The sequence below is a fragment of the Heterodontus francisci genome, unplaced genomic scaffold (genome assembly GCF_036365525.1).
Source record: "Heterodontus francisci isolate sHetFra1 unplaced genomic scaffold, sHetFra1.hap1 HAP1_SCAFFOLD_1014, whole genome shotgun sequence".
In the NCBI taxonomy this organism is placed as follows: domain Eukaryota; kingdom Metazoa; phylum Chordata; class Chondrichthyes; order Heterodontiformes; family Heterodontidae; genus Heterodontus; species Heterodontus francisci.
The window spans coordinates 101182-125260 of NW_027140780.1; the positions used below are offsets into that span (position 1 = coordinate 101182).

Genomic DNA, 24079 nt, shown 5'->3' on the forward strand with positions numbered 1-24079 from the left:
CAGCAGCAGTGGGAGCTGCTGGAAGACGGTCAGCCGCTCGCTGCGTTGTACCGGGGCGTACACGTTGATCAACCGGAGCGGAGCGTTGTTGTACATCACGTCTGCTACGAGGAGGCGGCCGCCCACCACCTCCTTAACTTCGGAGATGGTGAAGTTACCTCCCCGCAGCAGAATACCCAGGCCGGAGGAACGGCAGTCATTACCCCCCGACCAGATCGATGGCCCGTGGGACCACCATCGCGACCACTGCCTGTAGGTGCTGAGGTGTGGTATTCCACACTCCTGCAGAAACAGTAGGTCAGCTTTGACCTTGGCAAGGTAATCCAAGGTTGAAACACATCGCGTAGTCGATTTAATGCTACGCACATTAATGGAAGCAATTCTTACACCCATTTTTTACTAAAAATTAGTTGTTGCTTCCCATACCATTTGTCCTCGCTAGTCCCAGTCCTTCCCCTTCGGGATGTTCCTGCATACCCATCGTATGCGCAAGCAGTTTCACGTTGGTTGGGCTCAGAAACCCCTCCTGATTTTTCATGCAGGGTTTGTGCCGCTCGGGTGACATCGGGGGGGTCTTGTAGGCAGAGAGGATTGGGTTGTCCTCAGCTGCTTCCATCTGTTCCTCCTCGAAAACATCACAGCTCCCGGTCTCCCGGAGCTCAGGTGCGCCAGACGTGTCTTTGCTCCCGGTGTCCTGGAGCTGAGATGCGTTGGCCACGTCGTTACGTGTGGGGCATTGGGGTTGGGGCACGCTGGGCCCATCACAGCTTCCAGTGCCCGGGGGCTGGGATGCTTTATCATCCATCTCGGAGTTCTGCCGCCTCTTTTGAAGGGGCTGTCGTTCCAGCATTTCCCCGTCCAGTGAAGAGGAGTTGTTGCAGTCTGATTCAGAAGAGAGCCTCCTCTTGCCACTGGTTTGGGTGGTGGCTTTGGGATGTTTTTTCTTTGTGGTTCTCCTCTGGACCACTTGCCACTGACCTGTTTGTCCATCTGCTGCCTCCTCCTCCATTGATTCTGTCTGTGGGGGAGGGGTTTCCGGGCGCTGGGTAGGTGCTGGGTCGTTGGTTTCAGCCGCCTCCCCTTCCTTCTCAGGTTGAAGTTCCTCACTGCGGAGAAGGTTGCTGGTCTCCTTTCGAACAGCGGACGCCTTCGTCGAACCTTCGCCCGGCCATTCCTTGGACCTTGCCGCCTGAGCATAGCTTTGACAACGTTTGGGACAGGTCTTGTAGAGATGGCCTGCCGCACCGCACAAGTTGCAACACTTAGTCTGCTTACAGTCCTTGGTCTGATGGCCTTCCTCCTTGCAGTTCTTGCAAACAACCGTGCTGCAGTTGGCTGCCATGTGACCAGATTTGCCACAGGTTTTTTTTTTTTTTTTTTTTTTTTTTTTTCCCAAAATATACTTTATTCATAAAAATCTGTAAAAATTACATTGCAAACAGTTTCCAAACAGCACGAAAAAATACAAACATTGCAAAAGAGATCAGTTTCTTTCAATACTATCATGAGTTTCTTCACAACCCTTCCATTTCACTATTGTCATGCCAATTACAGTTTTACATTTACAGCAAATGAAAATATTAACGATACAGTTCGAGGTGTTTCCCATGGATCCAGCCCCTCAGTCCAGCTTGGTGGGGGAACCTTACACTGTGGTCTTTCCCCATTGAGCCTTTGCTGCGGCTGCCCCTAGCTTTAGTGCGTCCCTCAGCACGTAGTCCTGGACCTTGGAATGTGCCAGTCTGCAACATTCGGCGGTGGACAACTCTTTGCGCTGGAAGACCAGCAAGTTTCGGGCAGACCAAAGGGCGTCTTTCACCGAATTGATAGCCCTCCAGCAGCAGTTGATGTTTGTCTCGGTGTGCGTCCCTGGGAACAGCCCGTAGAGCACAGACTCCTGTGTTACAGAGCTGCTTGGGATGAACCTTGACAAAAACCACTGCATCTCTTTCCACACCTGCTTTGCAAAGGCACATTCCAGGAGGAGGTGGGCGACCGTCTCTTCCCCACCACAGCCAACGCGGGGGCACTGTGCGGAGGGGGCGAGACTTCGGGTGTGCATGAAGGATCTGACGGGGAGGGCCCTTCTCACCACCAGCCAAGCTACGTCTTGGTGCTTGTTTGAAAGTTCTGGTGATGAGGCATTCCGCCAAATGACTTTGACGGTCTGCTCGGGGAACCATCCGACAGGATCCACCGTTTCCTTTTCCCGTAGGGCCTTGAGGACATTCCGTGCAGACCACTGCCTGATGGACCGGTGGTCAAAGGTGTTTTTCCGCAGAAACTGCTCCACGAAGGATAGGTGGTACGGCGCCGCCCAACTGCATGGTGCGTTCCGCGGCAATGTGACCAGGCCCATCCTTCGCAACACCGGGGACAAATAGAACCTCAGCACGTAGTGACACTTGGAGTTTGCGTACTGGGGATCTACACATAGCTTGATGCAGCCGCACACGAAGGTGGTCATCAGGATGAGGGCCACGTTGGGTACATTTTTCCCGCCCATGTCCAGAGATTTGAACATCGTGTCCCTCCGGACCCGGTCCATTTTAGATCCCCAGACGAAGCGGAAAATGGCTCGGGTGACTGCCACGGCGCAGGAGTGGGGTATGGGCCAGACCTGCGCCACGTAGAGCAACAACGTGAGCGCCTCGCACCTGATGACCAGGTTCTTACCCACAATGGAGAGAGATCGCTGCCCCCACATGCCCAACTTTTGTCGTACCTTGGCTACTCGCTCCTCCCATGTTTTGGTGCACGCCCCGGCACTTCCGAACCATATCCCCAGCACCTTCAGGTAATCTGACCTGACGGTGAAGGGGACAAAGGATCGGTCAGCCCAGTTCCCAAAGAACATGGCCTCGCTCTTGCCGTGGTTAACTTTGGCTCCCGAGGCCAGTTCGAACTGGTCGCAGATGCTCATCAGTCTGCGCACGGACAGCGGATCCGAGCAGAAGACGGCGACGTCATCCATGTACAGGGAGGTTTTGACCTGAGTGCCTCCGCTGCCTGGGATTGTCACCCCTCTTATGCTCGCATCCTTCCTAATAGACTCAGCAAAGGGTTCAATACAGCAAACAAACAAGACCGGGGAAAGAGGACAGCCCTGTCTGACTCCAGATTTGATCGGGAAACTTTCAGATTCCCACCCGTTGATTGAGACTGCGCTACTGATGTTTGTGTAGAGCAGTTGGATCCAATTGCAGATTCCCTCCCCAAACCCCATTTTGGAAAGCACGTCCATCATGTAGGTGTGCGATATCCTGTCAAAAGCCTTCTCCTGGTCCAGGCTGATGAGGCAGGTGTCCACCCTCCTGTCCCGTACGTAGGCGATCGTATCCCTGAGTAGCGCGAGGCTATCAGAGATCTTCCTGCCGGGTACAGTACAGGTCTGATCGGGGTGAATCACCAGCTCCAGAGCAGACTTGACTCGACTGGCTATGACTTTGGACAGAATCTTGTAATCAACATTAAGCAGTGAGATGGGCCGCCAATTTCTGATTTCTACCCTCTCCCCCTTCTGCTTGTAAATGAGGGTGATGATGCCTTTTCTCATGGATTCTGACATGCTACCGGCCAGGAGCATACTCTCGTATACTTCCAGCAGGTCCGGGCCGACCCAGTCCCACAGGGCCGAGTACAACTCGACCGGTAAGCCGTCGCTCCCGGGAGTTTTACTCGCCTCGAAAGACTCGACGGCCTTTGTCAGCTCGTCCAGAGTTAGCGGCTTGTCCAGTCCCTCCCTCCTGCTGTCATCTAAGACCTCTGTGATAGATGACAGGAAGGACTGGGAGGCTCTGCTGTCTGTGGGCTTCGCGTCATACAGCCCAGCATAAAAGGATTTGCTGATCCTTAGTATGTCGGACTGCGAAGACGTTACCGAGCCATCTTCTTCCTTCAGGCTGCTGATAACAGAGCTCTCTCTGTGTACCTTTTGGAAGAAGTAACGCGAGCACGTCTCATCCTGCTCGATGGAGCGGACTCTGGACCGGAAGATGATCTTGGAGGCCTCCTTGGCAAAGAGCGAGGCCTGCTGGCTCTTCACCTCTTGGAGGTCCTCCTTGACCTCGACCCCCATTGACTGCAACCGGAGTAGATTTTGCATAATTTTCTGGAGTCGGGACAGTTCCCTCTGTCTCTCTCTCGCCTTCTGAACACCTTTGTGGATGAAGAACCTCTTGATGTTCTCCTTTATCGCTTCCCACCAGTGAACTGGAGACTCAAAGAGGGGTTTCACGGTCCTCCAACCTTTGTAATCCCTTTTGAGTTCCTCAACGTTCTCTGGGGTCAGCAGTGTCGCATTGAGCTTCCACGTCCCTCTGCCAACCCGCTGGTCGTCCTGTAAGTGACAGTCGGCCAGTAAGAGGCAGTGGTCGGAGAAGAACACCGGCTTGACGTCGGTGGATCCGACCGTGACAGCACGGGAAACAAACAGGAAGTCAATCCTGGAACGGGCAGACCCGTCCGATCTTGACCATGTGTATCTGCGCTGCGCTCCGTCTGCAGGTTTGCTGAAGACGTCGTGCAGTTTGGCATCCTTAACTGTTTCTATGAGGAATCTGGACGTAGCGTCCAGTTTTCTGTCGTCACTGCCGGATCGTCCAGCCGCATCGATGATGCAGTTGAAGTCACCGCCTAGGATGACCGGCCTGGACGTCGCCAGCAGCAGTGGGAGCTGCTGGAAGACGGTCAGCCGCTCGCTGCGTTGTACTGGGGCGTACACGTTGATCAACCGGAGCGGAGCGTTGTTGTACATCACGTCTGCTACGAGGAGGCGGCCGCCCACCACCTCCTTAACTTCGGAGATGGTGAAGTTACCTCCCCGCAGCAGAATACCCAGGCCGGAGGAACGGCAGTCATTACCCCCCGACCAGATCGATGGCCCGTGGGACCACCATCGCGACCACTGCCTGTAGGTGCTGAGGTGTGGTATTCCACACTCCTGCAGAAACAGTAGGTCAGCTTTGACCTTGGCAAGGTAATCCAAGGTTGAAACACATCGCGTAGTCGATTTAATGCTACGCACATTAATGGAAGCAATTCTTACACCCATTTTTTACTAAAAATTAGTTGTTGCTTCCCATACCATTTGTCCTCGCTAGTCCCAGTCCTTCCCCTTCGGGATGTTCCTGCATACCCATCGTATGCGCAAGCAGTTTCACGTTGGTTGGGCTCAGAAACCCCTCCTGATTTTTCCTGCAGGGTTTGTGCCGCTCGGGTGACATCGGGGGGGTCTTGTAGGCAGAGAGGATTGGGTTGTCCTCAGCTGCTTCCATCTGTTCCTCCTCGAAAACATCACAGCTCCCGGTCTCCCGGAGCTCAGGTGCGCCAGACGTGTCTTTGCTCCCGGTGTCCCGGAGCTGAGATGCGTTGGCCACGTCGTTACGTGTGGGGAATTGGGGTTGGGGCACGCCGGGCCCATCACAGCTTCCAGTGCCCGGGGGCTGGGATGCTTGATCATCCATCTCGGAGTTCTGCCGCCTCTTTTGAAGGGGCTGTCGTTCCAGCATTTCCCCGTCCAGTGAAGAGGAGTTGTTGCAGTCTGATTCAGATGAAAGCCTCCTCTTGCCACTGGTTTGGGTGGTGGCTTTGGGATGTTTTTTCTTTGTGGTTTTCCTCTGGACCACTTGCCACTGACCTGTTTGTCCATCTGCTGCCTCCTCCTCCATTGATTCTGTCTGTGGAGGAGGGGTTTCCGGGCGCTGGGTAGGTGCTGGGTCGTTGGTTTCAGCCGCCTCCCCTTCCTTCTCAGGTTGAAGTTCCTCACTGCGGAGAAGGTTGCTGGTCTCCTTTCGAACAACGGACGCCTTCGTCGAACCTTCGCCCGGCCATTCCTTGGACCTTGCCGCCTGAGCATAGCTGAGACAACGTTTGGGGCAGGTCTTGTAGAGATGGCCTGCCGCACCGCACAAGTTGCAACACTTAGTCTGCTTACAGTCCTTGGTCTGATGGCCTTCCTCCTTGCAGTTCTTGCAAACAACCGTGCTGCAGTTGGCTGCCACGTGACCAGATTTGCCACAGGTGCGACAAACTCTGGGCTGCCCAGCGTAGACCAAGAAGCCTCGACTTCCCCCGATAGCGAAGCTGGAGGGAGGGTGGATGATGGCTCCACTGGGATCTACCTTCAAGGTCACCTTGACCTGCCGCTTGCTGGTCCAGATCCCAAAGGGGTCCTTGACATCAGTGCTGCTGCCGGCCACCTCGACGTACCTGGCGAGAAAGGTGAGTACATCCACCACCGGAACATGGGGGTTGTAGAGGTGAATCGTCACCACCCGGTCCCGTTGTGACGGAAGCGTGAAGAGCGGCTCCGCTGTGAGGATCGACAGTGGAGCCCGGTCCCCTTTCTCCTTGAACGCCTTCAGGAACTTGATGCATCCCGCCACGTTCCGGAACGTCACGTCGAAGTATCCACTGCTGGGGAAATCCTGCAGGCAGAAGACGTCCGTCGCTTGAAATCCGCAGCAATCGAAAAGAATTTTCTTGATGAAGAAGGTGCGATCGACCGGTGCATCTCCTTCCTTGTCCTTCACGACCACCCGAACGGTGTTGCGCACTCCCTGGCCCGAAGCTCGAAAATTGGTTATAGCCATTTTACTCAAAGCTTCCCCAGGATCAAAAGGCAATGATCATGGTCTCTTCTCAATCAAATAAGCACTGATAAGAACAGATACTTTTTTTTTTTTTATTTCCAAAATATACTTTATTCATAAAAATCTGTAAAAATTACATTGCCAAACAGTTTCCAACCAGCACGAAAAAATACAAACATTGCAAAAGAGATCAGTTTCTTTCAATAATGTCATGAGTTTCTTCCCAACCCTTCCGTTTCACAATTGTCATGTCAATTACAGTTTTACATTTACAGCAATTCAGAATATTAACGATACAGTTCGAGGGGCTTCCCATGGTTCCAGCCCCTCAGTCCAGCTTGGTGGGGGAACCTTACACTGTGGTCTTTCCCCATTGAGCCTTTGCTGCGGCTGCCCCAAGCTTTAGTGCGTCCCTCAGCACGTAGTCCTGGACCTTGGAATGTGCCAGTCTGCAACATTCGGTGGTGGACAACTCTTTGCGCTGGAAGACCAGCAAGTTTCGGGCAGACCAAAGGGCGTCTTTCACCGAATTGATAGCCCTCCAGCAGCAGTTGATGTTTGTCTCGGTGTGCGTCCCTGGGAACAGCCCGTAGAGCACAGACTCCTGTGTTACAGAGCTGCTTGGGATGAACCTTGACAAAAACCACTGCATCTCTTTCCACACCTGCTTTGCAAAGGCACATTCCAGGAGGAGGTGGGCGACCGTCTCTTCCCCACCACAGCCAACGCGGGGGCACTGTGCGGAGGGGGCGAGACTTCGGGTGTGCATGAAGGATCTGACGGGGAGGGCCCTTCTCACCACCAGCCAAGCTACGTCTTGGTGCTTGTTTGAAAGTTCTGGTGATGAGGCATTCCGCCAAATGACTTTGACGGTCTGCTCGGGGAACCATCCGACAGGATCCACCGTTTCCTTTTCCCGTAGGGCCTTGAGGACATTCCGTGCAGACCACTGCCTGATGGACCGGTGGTCAAAGGTGTTTTTCCGCAGAAACTGCTCCACGAAGGATAGGTGGTACGGCGCCGCCCAACTGCACGGAGCGTTCCGCGGCAATGTGACCAGGCCCATCCTTCGCAACACCGGGGACAGATAGAACCTCAGCACGTAGTGACACTTGGAGTTTGCGTACTGGGGATCGACACATAGCTTGATGCAGCCGCACACGAAGGTGGTCATCAGGATGAGGGCCACGTTGGGTACATTTTTCCCGCCCTTGTCCAGAGATTTGAACATCGTGTCCCTCCGGACCCGGTCCATTTTAGATCCCCAGACGAAGCGGAAAATGGCTCGGGTGACTGCCACGGCGCAGGAGTGGGGTATGGGCCAGACCTGCGCCACGTAGAGCAACAACGTGAGCGCCTCGCACCTGATGACCAGGTTCTTACCCACAATGGAGAGAGACCGCTGCCCCCACATGCCCAACTTTTGTCGTACCTTGGCTACTCGCTCCTCCCATGTTTTGGTGCACGCCCCGGCCCTTCCGAACAGATACTACACTTGATCTTAGCCAAAAGGCCGAGAAGCGATGGCCCTAAAACTGCGTTTGCTGCGCGCGTCAGGCCCGGCGTGCGGCCTCTACGTCAAAGTAGCCGCCGGGTGGGCGAGCCTCGGGCGAAAGAGGCGACGGCGGGCGGTCTTTGAGCCAGAGCTCCTTTTGTTGCCGGGCCTTGCAAGCAGAAAGGAAAGCACGCGTGCATGCCACGCGCAGCCATTCCTTGCGCTTCTGCGCGAGGCATTGCGCAGGAATAACGACAACCACGCGCGCTAGGCAGCAAAGGGCGGCCTGCAACTGCAGGGCAATCCAACAGGGGGCAGCGTAGCGCCCACGGAAAACTGCAGCAAAGTCAGCAGCGCCGTCACTATTGCGAATTCTATTTTTCAGCAGGGGTCTCGCCCCCATGGAGGGGGGAAGCTGCACCGCTCCTGGAAACACTGCAATACCAGGTGGATGCATGGAGTGGACGGGGCAAGCCCCTGCTCCATCTCCCTGTCCCAAAAATCAATTTAATATTTGGTCCCCAGATAGGGGACGTATCAGATATTAAACTGATAAGAACAGATTTTTTTTTTTTTTTTTTATTTCCAAAATATACTTTATTCATAAAAATCTGTAAAAATTACATTGCCAAACAGTTTCCAAACAGCACCAAAAAATACAAACATTGCAAGGGAGATCAGTTTTCTTCAATACTGTCATGAGTTTCTTCCCAACCCTTCCGTTTCTCAATTGTCATGTCAATTACAGTTTTACATTTACAGCAATTCAGAATATTAATGATACAGTTCGAGGGGTTTCCCATGGATCCAGCCCCTCAGTCTAGCTTGGTGGGGGAACCTTACAAGAACAGATACTACACTTGATCTTAGCCAAAAGGCCGAGAAGCGATGGCCCTAAAACTGCGTTTGCTGCGCGCGTCAGGCCCGGCGTGCGGCCTCTACGTCAAAGTAGCCGCCGGGTGGGCGAGCCTCGGGCGAAAGAGGCGACGGCGGGCGGTCTTTGAGCCAGAGCTCCTTTTGTTGCCGGGCCTTGCAAGCAGAAAGGAAAGCACGCGTGCATGCCACGCGCAGCCATTCCTCGCGCTTCTGCGCGAGGCATTGCGCAGGAAAAAAGACAACAGCGCGCGCTGGACAGCAAAGGGCGGCCTGCAACTGCGGGGCAATCCAACAGGGGGCAGCGTAGCACCCAGGAAAAACTGCAGCAAAGTCAGCCGAGCAGCAGAGCCGTCACAATTGCGAATTCTATTTTTCAGCAGGGGTCTCGCCCCCATGGAGGGGGGAAGCTGCACCGCTCCTGGAAACACTGCAATACCAGGTGGATGCATGGAGTGGACAGGGCAAGCCCCTGCTCCATCTCCCGTTCCAAAAATCAATTTAATATTTGGTCCCCAGATAGGGGACGTATCAGATATTAAACTGATAAGAACAGATTTTTTTTTTTTTTTTTTTTTTTATTTCCAAAATATACTTTATTCATAAAAATCTGTAAAAATTACATTGCCAAACAGTTTCCAAACAGCACCAAAAAATACAAACATTGCAAGGGAGATCAGTTTCCTTCAATACTGTCATGAGTTTCTTCCCAACCCTTCCGTTTCACAATTGTCATGTCAATTACAGTTTTACATTTACAGCAATTCAGAATATTAACGATACAGTTCGAGGGGTTTCCCATGGATCCAGCCCCTCAGTCCAGCTTGGTGGGGGAACCTTACACTGTGGTCTTTCCCCATTGAGCCTTTGCTGCGGCTGCCCCAAGCTTTAGTGCGTCCCTCAGCACGTAGTCCTGGACCTTGGAATGTGCCAGTCTGCAACATTCGGCGGTGGACAACTCTTTGCGCTGGAAGACCAGCAAGTTTCGGGCAGACCAAAGGGCGTCTTTCACCGAATTGATAGTCCTCCAGCAGCAGTTGATGTTTGTCTCGGTGTGCGTCCCTGGGAACAGCCCGTAGAGCACAGACTCCTGTGTTACAGAGCTGCTTGGGATGAACCTTGACAAAAACCACTGCATCTCTTTCCACACCTGCTTTGCAAAGGCACATTCCAGGAGGAGGTGGGCGACCGTCTCTTCCCCACCACAGCCAACGCGGGGGCACTGTGCGGAGGGGGCGAGACTTCGGGTGTGCATGAAGGATCTGACGGGGAGGGCCCTTCTCACCACCAGCCAAGCTACGTCTTGGTGCTTGTTTGAAAGTTCTGGTGATGAGGCATTCCGCCAAATGACTTTGACGGTCTGCTCGGGGAACCATCCGACAGGATCCACCGTTTCCTTTTCCCGTAGGGCCTTGAGGACATTCCGTGCAGACCACTGCCTGATGGACCGGTGGTCAAAGGTGTTTTTCCGCAGAAACTGCTCCACGAAGGATAGGTGGTACGGCGCCGCCCAACTGCACGGAGCGTTCCGCGGCAATGTGACCAGGCCCATCCTTCGCAACACCGGGGACAGATAGAACCTCAGCACGTAGTGACACTTGGAGTTTGCGTACTGGGGATCTACACATAGCTTGATGCAGCCGCACACGAAGGTGGTCATCAGGATGAGGGCCACGTTGGGTACATTTTTCCCGCCCATGTCCAGAGATTTGAACATCGTGTCCCTCCGGACCCGGTCCATTTTAGATCCCCAGACGAAGCGGAAAATGGCTCGGGTGACTGCCACGGCGCAGGAGTGGGGTATGGGCCAGACCTGCGCCACGTAGAGCAACAACGTGAGCGCCTCGCACCTGATGACCAGGTTCTTACCCACAATGGAGAGAGATCGCTGCCCCCACATGCCCAACTTTTGTCGTACCTTGGCTACTCGCTCCTCCCATGTTTTGGTGCACGCCCCGGCACTTCCGAACCATGTCCCCAGCACCTTCAGGTAATCTGACCTGACGCTGAAGGGGACAAAGGATCGGTCAGCCCAGTTCCCAAAGAACATGGCCTCGCTCTTGCCGTGGTTAACTTTGGCTCCCGAGGCCAGTTCGAACTGGTCGCAGATGCTCATCAGTCTGCGCACGGACAGCGGATCCGAGCAGAAGACGGCGACGTCATCCATGTACAGGGAGGTTTTGACCTGAGTGCCTCCGCTGCCTGGGATTGTCACCCCTCTTATGCTCGCATCCTTCCTAATAGACTCAGCAAAGGGTTCAATACAGCAAACAAACAAGACCGGGGACAGAGGACAGCCCTGTCTGACTCCAGATTTGATCGGGAAACTTTCAGATTCCCACCCGTTGATTGACACTGCGCTACTGATGTTTGTGTAGAGCAGTTGGATCCAATTGCAGATTCCCTCCCCAAACCCCATTTTGGAAAGCACGTCCATCATGTAGGTGTGCGATATCCTGTCAAAAGCCTTCTCCTGGTCCAGACTGATGAGGCAGGTGTCCACCCTCCTGTCCCGTACGTAGGCGATCGTATCCCTGAGTAGCGCGAGGCTATCAGAGATCTTCCTGCCGGGTACAGTACAGGTCTGATCGGGGTGAATCACCAGCTCCAGAGCAGACTTGACTCGACTGGCTATGACTTTGGACAGAATCTTGTAATCAACATTAAGCAGTGAGATGGGAACAGATACTACACTTGATCTTAGCCAAAAGGCCGAGAAGCGATGGCCCTAAAACTGCGTTTGCTGCGCGCGTCAGGCCCGGCGTGCGGCCTCTACGTCAAAGTAGCCGCCGGGTGGGCGAGCCTCGGGCGAAAGAGGCGACGGCGGGCGGTCTTTGAGCCAGAGCTCCTTTTGTTGCCGGGCCTTGCAAGCAGAAAGGAAAGCACGCGTGCATGCCACGCGCAGCCATGCCTCGCGCTTCTGCGCGAGGCATTGCGCAGGAACAAAGACAACCGCGCGCGCTGGGCAGCAAAGGGCGGCCTGCAACTGCGGGGCAATCCAACAGGGGGCAGCGTAGCGCCCACGGAAAACTGCAGCAAAGTCAGCAGCGCCGTCACTATTGCGAATTCTATTTTTCAGCAGGGGTCTCGCCCCCATGGAGGGGGGAAGCTGCACCGCTCCTGGAAACACTGCAATACCAGGTGGATGCATGGAGTGGACGGGGCAAGCCCCTGCTCCATCTCCCTGTCCCAAAAATCAATTTAATATTTGGTCCCCAGATAGGGGACGTATCAGATATTAAACTGATAAGAACAGATTTTTTTTTTTTTTTATTTCCAAAATATACTTTATTCATAAAAATCTGTAAAAATTACATTGCCAAACAGTTTCCAACCAGCACGAAAAAATACAAACATTGCAAAAGAGATCAGTTTCTTTCAATAATGTCATGAGTTTCTTCCCAACCCTTCCGTTTCACAATTGTCATGTCAATTACAGTTTTACATTTACAGCAATTCAGAATATTAACGATACAGTTCGAGGGGCTTCCCATGGTTCCAGCCCCTCAGTCCAGCTTGGTGGGGGAACCTTACACTGTGGTCTTTCCCCATTGAGCCTTTGCTGCGGCTGCCCCAAGCTTTAGTGCGTCCCTCAGCACGTAGTCCTGGACCTTGGAATGTGCCAGTCTGCAACATTCGGTGGTGGACAACTCTTTGCGCTGGAAGACCAGCAAGTTTCGGGCAGACCAAAGGGCGTCTTTCACCGAATTGATAGCCCTCCAGCAGCAGTTGATGTTTGTCTCGGTGTGCGTCCCTGGGAACAGCCCGTAGAGCACAGACTCCTGTGTTACAGAGCTGCTTGGGATGAACCTTGACAAAAACCACTGCATCTCTTTCCACACCTGCTTTGCAAAGGCACATTCCAGGAGGAGGTGGGCGACCGTCTCTTCCCCACCACAGCCAACGCGGGGGCACTGTGCGGAGGGGCCGAGACTTCGGGTGTGCATGAAGGATCTGACGGGGAGGGCCCTTCATTAAACTGATAAGAACAGATACTACACTTGATCTTAGCCAAAAGGCCGAGAAGCGATGCCCCTAAAACTGCGTTTGCTGCGTGCGTCAGGCCCGGCGTGCGGCCTCTACGTCAAAGTAGCCGCCGGGTGGGCGAGCCTCGGGCGAAAGAGGCGACGGCAGGCGGTCTTTGAGCCAGAGCTCCTTTTGTTGCCGGGCCTTGCAAGCAGAAAGGAAAGCACGCGTGCATGCCACGCGCAGCCATTCCTTGCGCTTCTGCGCGAGGCATTGCGCAGGAATAACGACAACCATGCGCGCTGGGCAGCAAAGGGCGGCCTGCAACTGCGGGGCAATCCAACAGGGGGCAGCGTAGCGCCCACGGAAAACTGCAGCAAAGTCAGCAGCGCCGTCACTATTGCGAATTCTATTTTTCAGCAGGGGTCTCGCCCCCATGGAGGGGGGAAGCTGCACCGCTCCTGGAAACACTGCAATACCAGGTGGATGCATGGAGTGGACGGGGCAAGACCCTGCTCCATCTCCCTGTCCCAAAAATCAATTTAATATTTGGTCCCCAGATAGGGGACGTATCAGATATTAAACTGATAAGAACAGATACTACACTTGATCTTAGCCAAAAGGCCGAGAAGCGATGGCCCTAAAACTGCGTTTGCTGCGCGCGTCAGGCCCGGCGTGCGGCCTCTACGTCAAAGTAGCCGCCGGGTGGGCGAGCCTCGGGCGAAAGAGGCGACGGCGGGCGGTCTTTGAGCCAGAGCTCCTTTTGTTGCCGGGCCTTGCAAGCAGAAAGGAAAGCACGCGTGCATGCCACGCGCAGCCATTCCTTGCGCTTCTGCGCGAGGCATTGCGCAGGAATAACGACAACCACGCGCGCTAGGCAGCAAAGGGCGGCCTGCAACTGCAGGGCAATCCAACAGGGGGCAGCGTAGCGCCCACGGAAAACTGCAGCAAAGTCAGCAGCGCCGTCACTATTGCGAATTCTATTTTTCAGCAGGGGTCTCGCCCCCATGGAGGGGGGAAGCTGCACCGCTCCTGGAAACACTGCAATACCAGGTGGATGCATGGAGTGGACGGGGCAAGCCCCTGCTCCATCTCCCTGTCCCAAAAATCAATTTAATATTTGGTCCCCAGATAGGGGACGTATCAGATATTAAACTGATAAGAACAGATTTTTTTTTTTTTTTTTATTTCCAAAATATACTTTATTCATAAAAATCTGTAAAAATTACATTGCCAAACAGTTTCCAAACAGCACCAAAAAATACAAACATTGCAAGGGAGATCAGTTTTCTTCAATACTGTCATGAGTTTCTTCCCAACCCTTCCGTTTCTCAATTGTCATGTCAATTACAGTTTTACATTTACAGCAATTCAGAATATTAATGATACAGTTCGAGGGGTTTCCCATGGATCCAGCCCCTCAGTCTAGCTTGGTGGGGGAACCTTACAAGAACAGATACTACACTTGATCTTAGCCAAAAGGCCGAGAAGCGATGGCCCTAAAACTGCGTTTGCTGCGCGCGTCAGGCCCGGCGTGCGGCCTCTACGTCAAAGTAGCCGCCGGGTGGGCGAGCCTCGGGCGAAAGAGGCGACGGCGGGCGGTCTTTGAGCCAGAGCTCCTTTTGTTGCCGGGCCTTGCAAGCAGAAAGGAAAGCACGCGTGCATGCCACGCGCAGCCATTCCTCGCGCTTCTGCGCGAGGCATTGCGCAGGAACAAAGACAACCGCGCGCGCTGGGCAGCAAAGGGCGGCCTGCAACTGCGGGGCAATCCAACAGGGGGCAGCGTAGCGCCCACGGAAAACTGCAGCAAAGTCAGCAGCGCCGTCACTATTGCGAATTCTATTTTTCAGCAGGGGTCTCGCCCCCATGGAGGGGGGAAGCTGCACCGCTCCTGGAAACACTGCAATACCAGGTGGATGCATGGAGTGGACGGGGCAAGCCCCTGCTCCATCTCCCTGTCCCAAAAATCAATTTAATATTTGGTCCCCAGATAGGGGACGTATCAGATATTAAACTGATAAGAACAGATTTTTTTTTTATTTCCAAAATATACTTTATTCATAAAAATCTGTAAAAATTACATTGCCAAACAGTTTCCAAACAGCACCAAAAAATACAAACATTGCAAGGGAGATCAGTTTCCTTCAATACTGTCATGAGTTTCTTCCCAACCCTTCCGTTTCACAATTGTCATGTCAATTACAGTTTTACATTTACAGCAATTGAGAATATTAACGATACAGTTCGAGGGGTTTCCCATTGATCCAGCCCCTCAGTCCAGCTTGGTGGGGGAACCTTACACTGTGGTCTTTCCCCATTGAGCCTTTGCTGCGGCTGCCCCAAGCTTTAGTGCGTCCCTCAGCACGTAGTCCTGGACCTTGGAATGTGCCAGTCTGCAACATTCGGCGGTGGACAACTCTTTGCGCTGGAAGACCAGCAAGTTTCGGGCAGACCAAAGGGCGTCTTTCACCGAATTGATAGTCCTCCAGCAGCAGTTGATGTTTGTCTCGGTGTGCGTCCCTGGGAACAGCCCGTAGAGCACAGACTCCTGTGTTACAGAGCTGCTTGGGATGAACCTTGACAAAAACCACTGCATCTCTTTCCACACCTGCTTTGCAAAGGCACATTCCAGGAGGAGGTGGGCGACCGTCTCTTCCCCACCACAGCCAACGCGGGGGCACTGTGCGGAGGGGGCGAGACTTCGGGTGTGCATGAAGGATCTGACGGGGAGGGCCCTTCTCACCACCAGCCAAGCTACGTCTTGGTGCTTGTTTGAAAGTTCTGGTGATGAGGCATTCCGCCAAATGACTTTGACGGTCTGCTCGGGGAACCATCCGACAGGATCCACCGTTTCCTTTTCCCATAGGGCCTTGAGGACATTCCGTGCAGACCACTGCCTGATGGACCGGTGGTCAAAGGTGTTTTTCCGCAGAAACTGCTCCACGAAGGATAGGTGGTACGGCGCCGCCCAACTGCACGGAGCGTTCCGCGGCAATGTGACCAGGCCCATCCTTCGCAACACCGGGGACAGATAGAACCTCAGCACGTAGTGACACTTGGAGTTTGCGTACTGGGGATCTACACATAGCTTGATGCAGCCGCACACGAAGGTGGTCATCAGGATGAGGGCCACGTTGGGTACATTTTTCCCGCCCATGTCCAGAGATTTGAACATCGTGTCCCTCCGGACCCGGTCCATTTTAGATCCCCAGACGAAGCGGAAAATGGCTCGGGTGACTGCCACGGCGCAGGAGTGGGGTATGGGCCAGACCTGCGCCACGTAGAGCAACAACGTGAGCGCCTCGCACCTGATGACCAGGTTCTTACCCACAATGGAGAGAGATCGCTGCCCCCACATGTCCAACTTTTGTCGTACCTTGGCTACTCGCTCCTCCCATGTTTTGGTGCACGCCCCGGCCCTTCCGAACCATATCCCCAGCACCTTCAGGTAATCTGACCTGACGGTGAAGGGGACAAAGGATCGGTCAGCCCAGTTCCCAAAGAACATGGCCTCGCTCTTGCCGTGGTTAACTTTGGCTCCCGAGGCCAGTTCGAACTGGTCGCAGATGCTCATCAGTCTGCGCACGGACAGCGGATCCGAGCAGAAGACGGCGACGTCATCCATGTACAGGGAGGTTTTGACCTGAGTGTCTCCGCTGCCTGGGATTGTCACCCCTCTTATGCTCGCATCCTTCCTAATAGACTCAGCAAAGGGTTCAATACAGCAAACAAACAAGACCGGGGAAAGAGGACAGCCCTGTCTGACTCCAGATTTGATCGGGAAACTTTCAGATTCCCACCCGTTGATTGAGACTGCGCTACTGATGTTTGTGTAGAGCAGTTGGATCCAATTGCAGATTCCCTCCCCAAACCCCATTTTGGAAAGCACGTCCATCATGTAGGTGTGCGATATCCTGTCAAAAGCCTTCTCCTGGTCCAGGCTGATGAGGCAGGTGTCCACCCTCCTGTCCCGTACGTAGGCGATCGTATCCCTGAGTAGCGCGAGGCTATCAGAGATCTTCCTGCCGGGTACAGTACAGGTCTGATCGGGGTGAATCACCAGCTCCAGAGCAGACTTGACTCGACTGGCTATGACTTTGGACAGAATCTTGTAATCAACATTAAGCAGTGAGATGGGCCGCCAATTTCTGATTTCTACCCTCTCCCCCTTCTGCTTGTAAATGAGGGTGATGATGCCTTTTCTCATGGATTCTGACATGCTACCGGCCAGGAGCATACTCTCGTATACTTCCAGCAGGTCCGGGCCGACCCAGTCCCACAGGGCCGAGTACAACTCGACCGGTAAGCCATCGCTCCCGGGAGTTTTACTCGCCTCGAAAGACTCGACGGCCTTTGTCAGCTCGTCCAGAGTTAGCGGCTTGTCCAGTCCCTCCCTCCTGCTGTCATCTAAGACCTCTGTGATAGATGACAGGAAGGACTGGGAGGCTCTGCTGTCTGTGGGCTTCGCGTCATACAGCCCAGCATAAAAGGATTTGCTGATCCTTAGTATGTCGGACTGCGAAGACGTTACCGAGCCATCTTCTTCCTTCAGGCTGCTGATAACAGAGCTCTCTCTGTGTACCTTTTGGAAGAAGTAACGCGAGCACGTCTCATCCTGCTCGATGGAGCGGACTCTGGACCGGAAGATGATCTTGGAGGCCTCCTTGGCAAAGAGCGAGGCCTGCTGGCTCTTCACCTCTTGGAGGTCCTCCTTGACCTCGACCCCCATTGACTGCAACCGGAGTAGATTTTGCATAATTTTCTGGAGTCGGGACAGTTCCCTCTGTCTCTCTCTCGCCTTCTGAACACCTTTGTGGATGAAGAACCTCTTGATGTTCTCCTTAATCGCTTCCCACCAGTGAACTGGAGACTCAAAGAGGGGTTTCACGGTCCTCCAACCATTGTAATCCCTTTTGAGTTCCTCAACGTTCTCTGGGGTCAGCAGTGTCGCATTGAGCTTCCACGTCCCTCTGCCAACCCGCTGGTCGTCCTGTAAGTGACAGTCGGCCAGTAAGAGGCAGTGGTCGGAGAAGAACACCGGCTTGACGTCGGTGGATCCGACCGTGACAGCACGGGAAACAAACAGGAAGTCAATCCTGGAACGGGCAGACCCGTCCGATCTTGACCATGTGTATCTGCGCTGCGCTCCGTCTGCAGGTTTGCTGAAGACGTCGTGCAGTTTGGCATCCTTAACTGTTTCTACTAGGAATCTGGACGTAGCGTCCAGTTTGCTGTCGTCACTGCCGGATCGTCCAGCCGCATCGATGATGCAGTTGAAGTCACCGCCTAGGATGACCGGCCTGGACGTCGCCAGCAGCAGTGGGAGCTGCTGGAAGACGGTCAGCCGCTCGCTGCGTTGTACCGGGGCGTACACGTTGATCAACCGGAGCGGAGCGTTGTTGTACATCACGTCTGCTACGAGGAGGCGGCCGCCCACCACCTCCTTAACTTCGGAGATGGTGAAGTTACCTCCCCGCAGCAGAATACCCAGGCCGGAGGAACGGCAGTCATTACCCCCCGACCAGATCGATGGCCCGTGGGACCACCATCGCGACCACTGCCTGTAGGTGCTGAGGTGTGGTATTCCACACTCCTGCAGAAACAGTAGGTCAGCTTTGACCTTGGCAAGGTAATCCAAGGTTGAAACACATCGCGTAGTCGATTTAATGCTACGCACATTAATGGAAGCAATTCTTACACCCATTTTTTACTAAAAATTAGTTGTTGCTTCCCATACCATTTGTCCTCGCTAGTCCCAGTCCTTCCCCTTCGGGATGTTCCTGCATACCCATCGTATGCGCAAGCAGTTTCACGTTGGTTGGGCTCAGAAACCCCTCCTGATTTTTCCTGCAGGGTTTGTGCCGCTCGGGTGACATCGGGGGGGTCTTGTAGGCAGAGAGGATTGGGTTGTCCTCAGCTGCTTCCATCTGTTCCTCCTCGAAAACATCACAGCTCCCGGTCTCCCGGAGCTCAGGTGCGCCAGACGTGTCTTTGCTCCCGGTGTCCTGGAGCTGAGATGCGTTGGCCACGTCGTTACGTGTGGGGCATTGGGGTTGGGGCACGCTGGGCCCATCACAGCTTCCAGTGCCCGGGGGCTGGGATGCTTTATCATCCATCTCGGAGTTCTGCCGCCTCTTTTGAAGGGGCTGTCGTTCCAGCATTTCCCCGTCCAGTGAAGAGGAGTTGTTGCAGTCTGATTCAGAAGAGAGCCTCCTCTTGCCACTGGTTTGGGTGGTGGCTTTGGGATGTTTTTTCTTTGTGGTTCTCCTCTGGACCACTTGCCACTGACCTGTTTGTCCATCTGCTGCCTCCTCCTCCATTGATTCTGTCTGTGGGGGAGGGGTTTCCGGGCGCTGGGTAGGTGCTGGGTCGTTGGTTTCAGCCGCCTCCCCTTCCTTCTCAGGTTGAAGTTCCTCACTGCGGAGAAGGTTGTTGGTCTCCTTTCGAACAGCGGACGCCTTCGTCGAACCTTCGCCCGGCCATTCCTTGGACCTTGCCGCCTGAGCATAGCTTTGACAACGTTTGGGACAGGTCTTGTAGAGATGGCCTGCCGCACCGCACAAGTTGCAACACTTAGTCTGCTTACAGTCCTTGGTCTGATGGCCTTCCTCCTTGCAGTTCTTGCAAACAACCGTGCTGCAGTTGGCTGCCATGTGACCAGATTTGCCACAGGTGCGACAAACTCTGGGCTGCCCAGCGTAGACCAAGAAGCCTCGACTTCCCCCGATAGCGAAGCTGGAGGGAGGGTGGATGATGGCTCCACTGGGATCTACCTTCAAGGTCACCTTGACCTGCCGCTTGCTGGTCCAGATCCCAAAGGGGTCCTTGACATCAGTGCTGCTGCCGGCCACCTCGACGTACCTGGCGAGAAAGGTGAGTACATCCACCACCGGAACATGGGGGTTGTAGAGGTGAATCGTCACCACCCGGTCCCGTTGTGACGGAAGCGTGAAGAGCGGCTCCGCTGTGAGGATCGACAGTGGTGCCCGGTCCCCTTTCTCCTTGAACGCCTTCAGGAACTTGATGCATCCCGCCACGTTCCGGAACGTCACGTCAAAGTATCCACTGCTGGGGAAATCCTGCAGGCAGAAGACGTCCGTCGCTTGAAATCCGCAGCAATCGAAGAGAATTTTCTTGATGAAGAAGGTGCGATCGACCGGTGCATCTCCTTCCTTGTCCTTCACGACCACCCGAACGGTGTTGCGCACTCCCTGGCCCGAAGCTCGAAAATTGGTTATAGCCATTTTACTCAAAGCTTCCCCAGGATCAAAAAGCAATGATCATGGTCTCTTCTCAATCAAATAAGCACTGATAAGAACAGATACTACACTTGATCTTAGCCAAAAGGCCGAGAAGCGATGGCCCTAAAACTGCGTTTGCTGCGCGCGTCAGGCCCGGCGTGCGGCCTCTACGTCAAAGTAGCCGCCGGGTGGGCGAGCCTCGGGCGAAAGAGGCGACGGCGGGCGGTCTTTGAGCCAGAGCTCCTTTTGTTGCCGGGCCTTGCAAGCAGAAAGGAAAGCACGCGTGCATGCCACGCGCAGCCATTCCTTGCGCTTCTGCGCGAGGCATTGCGCAGGAATAACGACAACCACGCGCGCTAGGCAGCAAAGGGCGGCCTGCAACTGCAGGGCAATCCAACAGGGGGCAGCGTAGCGCCCACGGAAAACTGCAGCAAAGTCAGCAGCGCCGTCACTATTGCGAATTCTATTTTTCAGCAGGGGTCTCGCCCCCATGGAGGGGGGAAGCTGCACCGCTCCTGGAAACACTGCAATACCAGGTGGATGCATGGAGTGGACGGGGCAAGCCCCTGTTCCATCTCCCTGTCCCAAAAATCAATTTAATATTTGGTCCCCAGATAGGGGACGTATCAGATATTAAACTGATAAGAACAGATTTTTTTTTTTATTTCCAAAATATACTTTATTCATAAAAATCTGTAAAAATTACATTGCCAAACAGTTTCCAAACAGCACCAAAAAATACAAACATTGCAAAAGAGATCAGTTTCTTTCAATAATGTCATGAGTTTCTTCCCTCCCCTTCCGTTTCACAATTGTCATGTCAATTACAGTTTTACATTTACAGCAATTGAGAATATTAACGATACAGTTCGAGGGGCTTCCCATGGTTCCAGCCCCTCAGTCCAGCTTGGTGGGGGAACCTTACACTGTGGTCTTTCCCCATTGAGCCTTTGCTGCGGCTGCCCCAAGCTTTAGTGCGTCCCTCAGCACGTAGTCCTGGACCTTGGAATGTGCCAGTCTGCAACATTCGGTGGTGGACAACTCTTTGCGCTGGAAGACCAGCAAGTTTCGGGCAGACCAAAGGGCGTCTTTCACCGAATTGATAGCCCTCCAGCAGCAGTTGATGTTTGTCTCGGTGTGCGTCCCTGGGAACAGCCCGTAGAGCACAGACTCCTGTGTTACAGAGCTGCTTGGGATGAACCTTGACAAAAACCACTGCATCTCTTTCCACACCTGCTTTGCAAAGGCACATTCCAGGAGGAGGTGGGCGACCGTCTCTTCCCCACCACAGCCAACGCGGGGGCACTGTGCGGAGGGGGCGAGACTTCGGGTGTGCATGAAGGATCTGACGGGGAGGGCCCTTCTCACCACCAGCCAAGCTACGTCTTGGTGCTTGTTTGAAAGTTCTGGTGATGAGGCATTCCGCCAAATGACTTTGACGGTCTGCTCGGGGAACCATCCGACAGGATCTACCGTTTCCTTTTCCCGTAGGGCCTTGAGGACATTCCGTGCAGACCACTGCCTGATGGACCGGTGGTCAAATGTGTTTTTCCGCAGAAACTGCTCCACGAAGGATAGGTGGTACGGCGCCGCCCAACTGCACGGAGCGTTCCGCGGCAATGTGACCAGGCCCATCCTTCGCAACACCGGGGACAGATAGAACCTCAGCACGTAGTGACACTTGGAGTTTGCGTACTGGGGATCGACACATAGCTTGATGCAGCCGCACACGAAGGTGGTCATCAGGATGAGGGCCACGTTGGGTACATTTTTCCCGCCCTTGTCCAGAGATTTGAACATCGTGTCCCTCCGGACCCGGTCCATTTTAGATCCCCAGACGAAGCGGAAAATGGCTCGGGTGACTGCCACGGCGCAGGAGTGGGGTATGGGCCAGACCTGCGCCACGTAGAGCAACAACGTGAGCGCCTCGCACCTGATGACCAGGTTCTTACCCACAATGGAGAGAGACCGCTGCCCCCACATGCCCAACTTTTGTCGTACCTTGGCTACTCGCTCCTCCCATGTTTTGGTGCACGCCCCGGCCCTTCCGAACCATATCCCCAGCACCTTCAGGTAATCTGACCTGACGGTGAAGGGGACAAAGGATCGGTCAGCCCAGTTCCCAAAGAACATGGCCTCGCTCTTGCCCTGGTTAACTTTGGCTCCCGAGGCCAGTTCGAACTGGTCGCAGATGCTCATCAGTCTGCGCACGGACAGCGGATCCGAGCAGAAGACGGCGACGTCATCCATGTACAGGGAGGTTTTGACCTGAGTGCCTCCGCTGCCTGGGATTGTCACCCCTCTTATGCTCGCATCCTTCCTAATAGACTCAGCAAAGGGTTCAATACAGCAAACAAACAAGACCGGGGACAGAGGACAGCCCTGTCTGACTCCAGATTTGATCGGGAAACTTTCAGATTCCCACCCGTTGATTGAGACTGCGCTACTGATGTTTGTGTAGAGCAGTTGGATCCAATTGCAGATTCCCTCCCCAAACCCCATTTTGGAAAGCACGTCCATCATGTAGGTGTGCGATATCCTGTCAAAAGCCTTCTCCTGGTCCAGGCTGATGAGGCAGGTGTCCACCCTCCTGTCCCGTACGTAGGCGATCGTATCCCTGAGTAGCGCGAGGCTATCAGAGATCTTCCTGCCGGGTACAGTACAGGTCTGATCGGGGTGAATCACCAGCTCCAGAGCAGACTTGACTCGACTGGCTATGACTTTGGACAGAATCTTGTAATCAACATTAAGCAGTGAGATGGGCCGCCAATTTCTGATTTCTACCCTCTCCCCCTTCTGCTTGTAAATGAGGGCGATGATGCCTTTTCTCATGGATTCTGACATGCTACCGGCCAGGAGCATACTCTCGTATACTTCCAGCAGGTCCGGGCCGACCCAGTCCCACAGGGCCGAGTACAACTCGACCGGTAAGCCGTCGCTCCCGGGAGTTTTACTCGCCTCGAAAGACTCGACGGCCTTTGTCAGCTCGTCCAGAGTTAGCGGCTTGTCCAGTCCCTCCCTCCTGCTGTCATCTAAGACCTCTGTGATAGATGACAGGAAGGACTGGGAGGCTCTGCTGTCTGTGGGCTTCGCGTCATACAGCCCAGCATAAAAGGATTTGCTGATCCTTAGTATGTCGGACTGCGAAGACGTTACCGAGCCATCTTCTTCCTTCAGGCTGCTGATAACAGAGCTCTCTCTGTGTACCTTTTGGAAGAAGTAACGCGAGCACGTCTCATCCTGCTCGATGGAGCGGACTCTGGACCGGAAGATGATCTTGGAGGCCTCCTTGGCAAAGAGCGAGGCCTGCTGGCTCTTCACCTCTTGGAGGTCCTCCTTGACCTCGACCCCCATTGACTGCAACCGGAGTAGATTTTGCATAATTTTCTGGAGTCGGGACAGTTCCCTCTGTCTCTCTCTCGCCTTCTGAACACCTTTGTGGATGAAGAACCTCTTGATGTTCTCCTTAATCGCTTCCCACCAGTGAACTGGAGACTCAAAGAGGGGTTTCACGGTCCTCCAACCTTTGTAATCCCTTTTTAGTTCCTCAACGTTCTCTGGGGTCAGCAGTGTCGCATTGAGCTTCCACGTCCCTCTGCCAACCCGCTGGTCGTCCTGTAAGTGACAGTCGGCCAGTAAGAGGCAGTGGTCGGAGAAGAACACCGGCTTGACGTCGGTGGATCCGACCGTGACAGCACGGGACACAAACAGGAAGTCAATCCTGGAACGGGCAGACCCGTCCGATCTTGACCATGTGTATCTGCGCTGCGCTCCGTCTGCAGGTTTGCTGAAGACGTCGTGCAGTTTGGCATCCTTAACTGTTTCTACTAGGAATCTGGACGTAGCGTCCAGTTTGCTGTCGTCACTGCCGGATCGTCCAGCCGCATCGATGATGCAGTTGAAGTCACCGC

At 54.1% G+C, this 24079-nt stretch overlaps 4 non-coding genes and 9 pseudogenes across 4 annotated transcripts; all 13 read right to left on the minus strand.

The window, feature by feature from the left end:
- Nucleotides 1-8048: 8048 nt before the first annotated feature.
- LOC137361075 (U2 spliceosomal RNA) lies at nucleotides 8049-8118 on the minus strand (annotated as a pseudogene).
- Nucleotides 8119-8498: 380 nt separating this feature from the next.
- LOC137361035 (U2 spliceosomal RNA) lies at nucleotides 8499-8682 on the minus strand. The gene has a single exon (XR_010972053.1). It is a non-coding gene; the product is annotated as a U2 spliceosomal RNA (small nuclear RNA).
- Nucleotides 8683-8831: 149 nt separating this feature from the next.
- Nucleotides 8832-8978, minus strand: LOC137361070 (U2 spliceosomal RNA; annotated as a pseudogene).
- A 388-nt stretch (nucleotides 8979-9366) lies between these two features.
- On the minus strand, nucleotides 9367-9554 carry LOC137361041 (U2 spliceosomal RNA). The gene has a single exon (XR_010972056.1). It is a non-coding gene; the product is annotated as a U2 spliceosomal RNA (small nuclear RNA).
- Nucleotides 9555-11594: 2040 nt separating this feature from the next.
- LOC137361072 (U2 spliceosomal RNA) lies at nucleotides 11595-11685 on the minus strand (annotated as a pseudogene).
- A 380-nt stretch (nucleotides 11686-12065) lies between these two features.
- Nucleotides 12066-12246, minus strand: LOC137361030 (U2 spliceosomal RNA; annotated as a pseudogene).
- A 543-nt stretch (nucleotides 12247-12789) lies between these two features.
- Nucleotides 12790-12992, minus strand: LOC137361067 (U2 spliceosomal RNA; annotated as a pseudogene).
- A 380-nt stretch (nucleotides 12993-13372) lies between these two features.
- On the minus strand, nucleotides 13373-13563 carry LOC137361007 (U2 spliceosomal RNA). Its single transcript, XR_010972038.1, has one exon. It is a non-coding gene; the product is annotated as a U2 spliceosomal RNA (small nuclear RNA).
- A 380-nt stretch (nucleotides 13564-13943) lies between these two features.
- On the minus strand, nucleotides 13944-14126 carry LOC137361034 (U2 spliceosomal RNA). The gene has a single exon (XR_010972052.1). It is a non-coding gene; the product is annotated as a U2 spliceosomal RNA (small nuclear RNA).
- A 149-nt stretch (nucleotides 14127-14275) lies between these two features.
- LOC137361071 (U2 spliceosomal RNA) lies at nucleotides 14276-14422 on the minus strand (annotated as a pseudogene).
- Nucleotides 14423-14802: 380 nt separating this feature from the next.
- On the minus strand, nucleotides 14803-14978 carry LOC137361023 (U2 spliceosomal RNA; annotated as a pseudogene).
- Nucleotides 14979-20178: 5200 nt separating this feature from the next.
- Nucleotides 20179-20287, minus strand: LOC137361047 (U2 spliceosomal RNA; annotated as a pseudogene).
- Nucleotides 20288-20667: 380 nt separating this feature from the next.
- Nucleotides 20668-20844, minus strand: LOC137361018 (U2 spliceosomal RNA; annotated as a pseudogene).
- Between the last annotated feature and the right edge of the window lie 3235 nt (nucleotides 20845-24079).